Here is a 9,809-nt window from a genome sequence, read left to right on the forward strand (position 1 = left end):
TTGGTTCTAAATTTTGTGACTTAACACATCACAACGTGCGTCTTTAGTTTAACGTTTTTACGTTTCGTTCTAAATTTTGCGAGTTAACACGACGCAACGTGCGTGTATGGGTGAACGTTTTTACATCGTCTATTTTTTTCCCGTTTGAAAGGTTTAACATAACGTGCGGGTCCTAGGTCGACTTAGTTATAACTAAAGAATCCCCGCCGCATTGCGGCGGGTCCTTTGTTGACTTCCATGTTTTCTCTATACCTTTTTTACATGTATCAACGATTAAATAACTCTCATCCAATATTGATACACGCTTTATGAAGCGAACGAAGATTTAACCTTTTTAGTGATACATGGATTATGTTTTGAGTAATAATACTGTCGTGATCATTTCACTAAAATTTAAATTGAAAGATATATGGAAGTGTGCAATCATGTGGGTACCAATGGGTGGAGTGTAGCATAACTAAACGATGTATGTTTTGTCTAATTTGAAGGAGGGTGGAAACAGAGGCGTCTCTAAGAATTCACGTATCCTGTTCGAGTTCGAAGAAATGTGCCCTTACGTAATGTTTTATTATTATTATTATTATTATTATTATTATTATTATTATTATTATTATTATTATTATTAAATCAAATCAGTATTGGGCTCAATAGACCTAATGCCAAGTAAGCTAAATTCTAAACCATAATAATGATTTGTAAATAGGCCTATATTGGAATTGTTATGTGTTTGCTATTTAAAAAAAATAACATATATATATATATATATATATATATATATATATATATAGGGTTCATGCGAGAACCACCTTTATTGCGAGAACCGCGAGAACCAATGTGAACATGGGGCAATTTTGTAAATACCCAAGCAACTTTTAAAACACGCACATATGATCGGACTTTAATTAGAAAATTAACTATATCCAATAATATTATTCACGTCCAAGAAATATCCCCAATCTATCTCCCCAATCTGAATCTGATTCTCTTTCACGATTATCTCAACATTTCACCATCATATTGAATCAGTTCTTCTGTTACAAACAATTACATCATCGACTCAAATACATAATCACATTCACGATCATCAGTTCACCGTTTTGAAGCATTTGGAGTGACATTTTCTCGGAGATTTGATATTTTACAAGCATATATTTCAGATTTTGTCATATAATTGAGGTTAGTTCCTAAAATTCGTCCATAATGAGTCGTATAATTTATATTAGGAACATAATCATTGATCGTTCATCAATTTGTAATTACGGCAACATGATTAAAAACATTGTGGATCTCTATTATGTTCGTAATTAGAGCAACGTGATTATAATAATAGTCAATATGTCAGTATAGTCGGAAATCGCCGTCATAATCACTGTTACGTATGCGGTTTAACATAGATATTGTGCAATGTAACATAGATATTGTCATAGAACTCTGTCATATAACTCGAGTCACTTTGCAAGTTTATACAATTCGTTCGTACTTCATTATATGATATATAATTTGGCGATTCAAACTTCATTCTGTATTGTGATATATTTTGTTATGCACATGTGCATATGTTTACATCATAGATTTAACTAGGTTTAATAGAATATGTTATTAAGGTAAGTATGTGTGATATATAGTTATGCACATGTGCATATATTCATAATAGTTCAATATGCACATGTGCATAGTTCGCGTGACAGTTTGCAAGTTTACACAATTCGTTCGTACTTCTTTATATTACATATAATTTATTAATTCAAACTTTGGTGTGTATTATGAGAAATATTGTCATGCACATGTGCATATGTTTACATCAGATGTTTAAAAGAATATGTTATTAAGGTAAGTTTGTGTGATATATAGTTATGAACATGTGCAAAGATTGTCATATTAATTTAATATGCACGTGTGCATATTTTGTAATAACATGTGAATAGTTATGCACAAATGTATTTTATGTTAGAATGTGGAAACAAGATATTGTGGTGTGATATATACATATATGCACATTTGCATAAACTGAAAAAATATGTTACTATGCGCATGCGCATAATTTGTCATACTAGGTTATTAAGGTATTTAACGTATATGCACATGTTCATTGCAGAATTGCAATGGAAAGAAAGTTGGAAAAGAAAATGAAAAAAGTTATATTGGTATTAAAGTCGAGGGACGAAGGGTCATCATTGTAAGACGCAGTCACAACGGAAAAGTATATGCATGGTAAACAAAAAGGTTAGAATATTTGATTATTTATAATTAATATTTTGGATGTTCTTTAATTAAAAGTTATTTCATGCACATGTGCATCATTACATTAATGTTGTTTTGTATTAATATAATTTGTATAAACATATTGAGTTTATGAATGCAGATGTGAAAAAAGTTGTAAAAAAAGGACATGAAGGTGAGGAATAATAAACGGAAACAGGTGGAAACACTAAACAAAGGTGTTGGTGAGGTGCGCATGGTAAAGAACAGAAGGTTATCAACATCTAAAGTTGGTGATAAAGATGACAATGTTGTTGATGGTATGTGTTATTTAGAATTTTTAATCAATATTCAAAATGCACATGTACATTAGTGTGTACAAACATTTCATACATGTATTAATGTGTTTGCACATAGGTTAAACATAAAAAATTGGAATGGGCAACGAGTGATAATTTCAATGATTGTGGTGTGTTCGCTATGTGACACATGGAGATGTACAAATGGAGCGATGTCAAGTTTGAAAGCGGTTTTAGTACGCGGAAAGATATTCAAGACATGCAACTGAAAAACTTGAGGATGAAGATATCAACAAAACTGTTATTATCAGAGGCAAACATGTACAAGGAAACTGTTATGGAACTTGCAAAAGAGAAAACACGTGGTTTGAGAGATGAAAAAATACGGAAAACGTTAGACAAAGAGGCGATGAAACAAGAAAAATGTTGGAATATGCTTGATAAATGGAAGAATGAGGATAAGTTTGAGGGTATGAGTTAACACAGCAGGTTATTAACTTTAGGAACATATAGTATTTCTGTTTTGTTGGTGATTTATGTTGATGAAACTAGTACTTTGTTTTGTTTTGTTTTGTTTGTTTTAACATGTCAGATGGTACGTTGTTATGATGTCGTTTATAGTTTTGGTTAAACGTGGTTGGAAGTGGTCTATTATAACACTAATACTTTTGGTTGACAACAGCTGGTATAGTAGTTGATATAGTAATCAGTTGGTATTTTAGCTGATATAGTAATCGATATTTGGAGTTTGTATTGGTTGTTGTTGTTTATGCACATGTGCATTAAAATGGTTAAACTAACAAGATGGTTGGTAATGAATGTTAGTAATGATTAAATGTGTGTTAGTAATATATAATGTGTTATAGATGTACATGATTGTTAAAATATGTTATATTATGTTGGTTAATAAATTAAATGACAGGTATGCACATGTGCATAAAGCTATATAACGTACAGTGTAGTATGTAATGTATTACAAATGGGTATAGTTATATGTAAGGCATAACAAACGGTTTTATATTAGTATTAGTAACAGGTATAATAATAAACAATGGTATATCAATAAACAATATGATTCAACTGTTAGATACAACTGGTCGATACGTATGCACATGTGCATATTGTAAGTTAGGCATTAATATTAATATTGTAAGTTAAATGGGTAGTAATAAAATTACATTATGTTAAGTGGGTAATAATAAAATCACAAATAATTACATGTAATACATAATTGATAACAAATTAGGATGATGCCAATGATGAATATATTAAAAAACGCATAAATAGTCCATTAAGAAACATAATCAAAACAAATATTAATAGTCATAAGTAGTTAAGTTCGATAATCATAAGTTGTAATAGACAATAGATCAATCAAGAATCACGAGTCGGGTTGGTTGATTTACGACGTCTGGTCGAACGTCTAAGAGTTTGCTCGGGTTCTTGCACATATGTAGGGACTTCAGATGTATCATCAGAAGAAAAAGAATTCTCATTAGAATACTCATCGGTGTCATCAAGATCAACATCATCAGAACCGGATTCAGACGGAGCAGGTAGTACAGCAGCAATAGCAACAACACGTTTATCTGCTCGTGCAGCAAGTTTGGCAGCCTTGATTTTTCGCAGTTGCGTGAATCATGGCCGAAAACATATTTGTTACATTTGTTGCATAAACGTGCGGCCTTCTTTCGCTTATCGGCTTTCTTTTGCTTATCTTTAATTTTCATGATGGTGTTTGGTATAGGATATGTAGTTTACAATGTTGTATGGTGTATGGTATAATATATGTTGGAAATGCCCAGACACATATTGATGTGATATAATGTGTGGCATAAATTATGTTGGCAATGCACATGTGCATAACGTAAAGGTAGTAATGTTTAATGTTGTTTGACATAGTATATGGTGGCAATGCACATGTGCATAATGTATACATTGCAATGTATAATAGGTGGATTGAAAATGGAGTACATGCACTTAAAACATAATGACATTAGAAACAGCGAATCGACAAGTTTAGATGCTACGCTTTCAATGTTGAAAATGCACGTGTTGGGAAATGCACATGTGCATGTGTTGAAACAGTGGACATATTGGTAATTTATGTTAAATGGACATGAATAAAACAATGAATATTACACCGTTAAGTAGATAAACAATAAGTATAAACAATGAATGTAAACAAAAAACAAGTGATAATCAATATATAAGTAGTTGCGTTTGGAAAATCCAGTTGTTGTATCATAAGTGTTGTACATCATCACAATGTCCTCCTAGTGATTAAACGTTCTATTTAGAGTAGGGAATTCAGCATCAACATCAGTGCCAACCCCACCCATCTTGACCCGTCTTCACTCTGGTGTTTCTCAACACGCCATAAGATGCATAAACTCCACCATGCCTCCCCGGTTGTCAGCTTGTTCTTCCATCTTTTTTGTAGTTGTCCGCCACCCAAGACCCTTTGTTTAATGCCATTCTGTACATAATTGGATAGTCATCCATAAGGCAAATGTTCAGAATCCATACATAAACAGAATCCATACATCAACGACATGGTATAATTTTCAACATAATGCACATGTGCATATAAGTTAATACAATATCATTTACAATCAACATGATGCACATGTGCATATAATTTAATACAACATCATTTACAGTCAATATAATGCACATGTGCATATCATTTAATACAATATCATTTACAAAAGTATAAACATCGTTTACAGTCAACATAATACCTTTCGTCACAAATCGAATGAATTGTAACTCTTGATGATCTGTATTTGTAGGTGCTGTCAAAGTGATGTAGACATGGAGCCAAGAGTCTGAATTTCAAACCTATGAAGGGTATGTCGACTTTCAACAGTTTTAGACATAATTCCGTGACTATCAACGGGATTGACAACAGATGTACCACCAAAGTCGGCATCAGATGTTGTATGATGATGATATTCAGACAATATATGAGGAGGTTCATCGGATATACGAGGATCGACACGAAGACGCCATATGCAGCTGTAAACATCGTGCCGACTGCAAACGCCATGAAGTACATGAACACAAATATTTATATACCATGAAAACCACCGTGCACGGCTCTCCGCCGCCGTGAACTGCCATGAATGCCTCTCGGCCGAGTGAGAAGACCATGAACTGGTGCTGGTGAACTACCGAAACCCCAAAGTGGAGATAATATATGTGCATATAATATTAAGTAACCATAATGTACAACATAAAACATGATGCAATTGACATAATGCACATGTGCATATAATTTATGTGCATATAATATTGAGTAACGATAATGTACAACATAAAACATGATGCAATTGACACAATGCACATGTGCATATAATATTGAGTAATCATATTTTACATCATAAAACAATTGTGAACATGCTGCAAAGGAGTATATCATTGAACGAGTCACAATTTACATAAAATGGATATAAAATACCATCTATTGACAAATTAAAGATTTATATATAAACCTTTTACCTGAGAAGATACCACTTGGCTAAAAAATCACCATCACTTATGACCTGCAACTACCACCAAACACCAAACAAGAATGCCTAATTTATTTGGGATTCGAATAGAATAAAACCTGCTGGAGTATGCTATATGTAAAATTGAATTACTTACAGCAGCCATCGTCCTGTCATTGCAACTTGTTTCGATTCCAGACCTGTGACAACCCTCACCAAACCAGGTATCAGTACGAATTAATTAATATTTAATTAATGCTTAATTACTGTGCTTGCTTACAATTATGGATAAACTGCTACTTGAATCCTGATACATACATATATTTGCATCATACCTTATTAACTGTCACTCCATTATTTACATACAAACTATAGTGACAAACTTGATGCACAAACGCACAGTAGCACAATGAACGGATAGCCCAGTAAACGTGCTGACATAGCCAGCACCAGACATACCTTGTCTCTAAGGCCAGTATGAGCCGGGAATAGTTGACTACACTAGTAGGGAGTGTAGAAAGGTGAGGATTGTAGAACCGCGTCACTAGGTATTAGTTATTGTAACAACTCTCACTAAAATAATTACTTATTATGTTAATTGTCCAATAAGGAAACCCTAATTGAGAAACCCAACTAATTCTGCATAAACCCTAAAATTTTCATAACAATCAGAATCAGGATCAGGGCCCCTAAAACTCAGGGGGGGGGGGTAAACCCTAGTTACGATTATAAAAATAAAAAGCTGTCAAAATCGAATTTTACAATTTCATCGACTCAGCAAGCCTACAAACACACGGGGCTACCCTATGGTAGGTAGTGACCCCTCGCGCCACGCGACACCCACAGGGGTACCCCTCGCGTCACGCGAGGGGGGTCAAATTTTATGTATAAATAGGGGTGTTTGGGACTTGAATTCTGGAGTTGGAACGACGCTCAAATTCCAAATATACGCTGAGTTATAGTCCGAATACTTCACAACACACAAATCACGAAACGCTGCCACAGTAACAGGGTAATAACTCGATCGCTATTACGATTCAACGTTCGATCGATTGAAACTATCCAACGAATGTTTAAGTACCGCTCAAATTGAGTTTATACTTTGTCATTCGTCGTTAATTCGATGGATGTTTAAGTATTGCACTTTGTCATTTGTTGTGAGGGTTTAATCTCGTGAATTGTCGTAAATGCTGTATTAGTTACTAACCCAGTTCGTGTGCATTGTTATTTAAATTAGGTTAAACAGGCTAATCAGTAGATTAAACTCCGCCCGCATAAATCTGCAATGTGAGTCATTCTCTTTTTATCAATTGTTTTACAATACTCCAAATTATTTTCCAAAGTTGTAATTACAGGGATTAAGTCTTTGTAGTCTTCAATTACAGCCAGTATGTGGGTATTATGCACATTACTATTGTTTTTATCAGTTTAGGTGGGCGTACCTAAATCATGATACCTAAATAGTGATACACGTCACTTGTGGGTGAACGGACCCAATAGTGATATGACCATAGTCACAGAAACGAGTCGAATGACAAATACTGTGGGTAGTTGGTTGACATATAAACATTGTAATCACTCTTAATACTGTAAATTATAACCAAACATTGTTTTAAACAAAAAGAATGATTCACTCAGTATTTCACCGCTGACAAAACCTTTTTCAAACATGTTTCAGGTGATCTGTTGTGATCCAGGAAAAGTGTCGTGAAGCACTACAAGCTTAAGGAAGTGGCTCAATATAAATAAATAAAGAAACATCTTTTGTAAAATAAAGATTTCCCAGTGAAATCCCTTTATTGTAAATTACAGGGTTTTATCCCCAACTTATGCAATAAAGTAAACGGGCATTTTTAGTATTAAAAGATCCTGTATTAAAGACTTCCGCTGTCGCCTAAATTAAATACCACGGGGTTCCTGTCCCGCGGCTCTTGACCGGGTCAAACCGGGGCTAGGGCTGTGACAGGAAAAGGTGGTATCAGAGCCACTGATTTAAGCCTATTAAAGTATTTGGGGAAATACTTAAATTTCTGATTTTCATTCTGTGATTATGTGTTTTATTAATTGATTATTTGTTAGTTACAGTATGGGTAAACAAAGACTTTCGGCTATCTATCATAAATTAGATACTTCACCTAAAGAAAAAGGAACTTCCTCAAAATACCCAGCAGATATGGATGAAGGAATATTTGTCTGTAAAGCCCAGTTTGAAAAGCCACTTTCTCCTAGTAAAAGAAATTTGATTATTAGGAAAAGTCAAGAGAAAGGAAAGAAATCCCAACCAAAGAAAGTGAGGTTTAATTCGGAAACCCAGGAAATAGGCAATAATCCACCTTGGGAAGACAAATTAGATGAAAAATGGGCAGATCTTTACATGTTAGCCACTGTAGCAGTGAATGCAAACCTTTAAATCAGTATCAGTACCTATAGTACCTACAAGCCAGAAGCTCTAAAAAAAGTTATCCTGTAAATAAATAAGTTACAATAAATCCTAGTGTGTTTAAATTTCAGTTGTTCTTTGTATTAAAATAATTACACGGTATGCAATAATACTTAAATGTTATTTATGAAATTTTGTTATAAAATTTTAACTTAGCATTTTGTGTGCATTTTGCATATATGCTAAACAGCATGAATGAGTTATCCGAAGCCCTTCAGAATCTCAATCTCTATCTTGTACCAATAGAAGTTTCCAACGACTTCACTGGTTACATTGCTGATTTGGAGGAACCTATGGAATTTCAAGCTCCACCTCCGGAGAAAGCAAAGCTTAAGAAAAGAAGAAGATATGTAGGATGGAGGAAAGTGTGCAGGAGGAAACCAGCACTAGGAAAATCCCTAAAATAGAAAATCCTATGGATAAAGGAAAAGGAATCGAGACCGGAGAGAGTTCTAGGCCAGCACGGATAGAAATCAGGGAAAATTCTAGGCAAACGGGAATAGAAATTGGGGAAAGTTCTAAGCAAACTGAAGAAATTACATTCCAGGAGGAATTAGATCATCTACTGGCAAGCTGTGATGTCATTAGACCTATTACCAACAATCTCTACCCTTATCCTGCTGAAACCCAACTTCCAATGAATTTGGAACCAGCTATTCCAGACCTTCTAAACCATACCCGACCTTTAGGACAAATGGATGAGTGGTGGACTAACGACTGGGAATTTCAAAACCTTCTTAATAATCCTTATGACTTTTTCCCTCAATTCTACCCAGAACCTATACCAAACCCACCGATGAGTAATGAGAACCTAGCCGAACTCCGCCATTTTGGCGAAGAGCTGATAGGTACAGGGAATAGGATCCGGGAAATGGGAGAACAAATCTCCTGGAAATACGATGAGAGGGAACGTCGCTACTAAAAGGCCAGTTGACAAAGGAATAGTGGGGATGGGAGGTTATGTTTATATAATAACAGTAGTAACAAAGAAAAAATATAACTCTGTAAAATAGCTCAGGAATAAAACGTTGTAAGATAAACAGTGTGTACGGATTTTTTTTTGAATGGCTAAACTTGCATACAATGGGGATTGAACCCATGACCTCCTACTATCCTACACCTTTATCTAACTCACCAATACCATTAGGCTATTCCCAATATAATCTATCAAAATGGAAGCCGAGAAATCGACAATTTTGGCTATACGTGTGTTGTAAAAAATGTGTGATTATGTGCAATTATTTTTATTATGTTTAATTATCAATTATTTGGCACTAATAAATTATATTTATAATAATTACCAGATGGAAAACGCTGGTAACGAACCAGTTAATGAAGTGAATCAATCTGAGCAAAATTAGGAAAATCAATTTATGA

Source organism: Helianthus annuus, chromosome 13, assembly GCF_002127325.2.
Source record: "Helianthus annuus cultivar XRQ/B chromosome 13, HanXRQr2.0-SUNRISE, whole genome shotgun sequence".
NCBI lineage: Eukaryota > Viridiplantae > Streptophyta > Magnoliopsida > Asterales > Asteraceae > Helianthus > Helianthus annuus.